Here is a 983-nt window from a genome sequence, read left to right as displayed (position 1 = left end):
CAAATATTTACTTGTTGGTCACTTTCTGCACAGACAGTAACAGTAGGTCAGTGTAACCTTCGATCATGACAACTACATATGTTTGTAACTAGGTCAGTCTGATATAGCCAGCCCCCGAGTGGTTTGCGGATATCCTCCTCGGGGTGCCCAGGAGGTATTGATATACATTTGCATCAAATGGATATATGTGAGTTCTCGTAGAATGTAATGCGGCAAGAAAAATATGAACCAATAAAGGTGAATTAGACATAACCAATAGTTGTCGACTATTGTCCTAATGCTTGTTGAGTTCTTACTGCTAGGCTATGTCCTCAGGAGCAGGAGTCACCATTGGACCCATCCTTGTGACCCTTCACCATTCGTCTTGTTCAAGGGTAGCCTCTTTGTTGACGAGGGGAGATCCGATTAGGTTCCCTATCCCAAACAACGGATGAGCCAGGAATGATCGGATCCTTCAACGGGCAAGGACATAACAAGATGACTAGTGTAGTCATGTGGTTATGCATGTAGGCTGACAAGTAGAGTCTTTGACCTTGATTGGCTTGGGGGGTGCTACCGGTTGTGCGAGCCCTCCCCTCGGGTGATTATAATTGATGACCTATTGGCTAATGGGGGTTCCCTTCTTGTCGAGGGAGAGACGATAGCCCCCTCTTACCCACGGCTGTTGCCTGCTAGATGTGAGTGTGTAGCTTGAGTTGGGAGTATCCCAAAGCAGGGTTAGTGCTCGAGTAGTCAGCTGCGCTGCCATGTTACCCTTCCTGGTTACAGGAAAGGTCTTAGACTTTCATCGACGGGGACTATCCGAGTTTTGGCTGCTTGTTCAGTGACGATTTAGTATTGATGTCCGGTGTACATGGGATGGCTTCATCATCATCACCATCAGAGTCCAAGTTCTCGAGTAGCTGGTCATAGCCATAGAGAAAACAGTGGAAGGCCTCCGGATCAATGAGTCTAGAGACATCGGTGTCATCCCACCAACCCTG

This window comes from Miscanthus floridulus, chromosome 2 (genome assembly GCF_019320115.1).
Source record: "Miscanthus floridulus cultivar M001 chromosome 2, ASM1932011v1, whole genome shotgun sequence".
In the NCBI taxonomy this organism is placed as follows: domain Eukaryota; kingdom Viridiplantae; phylum Streptophyta; class Magnoliopsida; order Poales; family Poaceae; genus Miscanthus; species Miscanthus floridulus.
Note: the sequence above shows the minus strand (reverse complement) of the source record.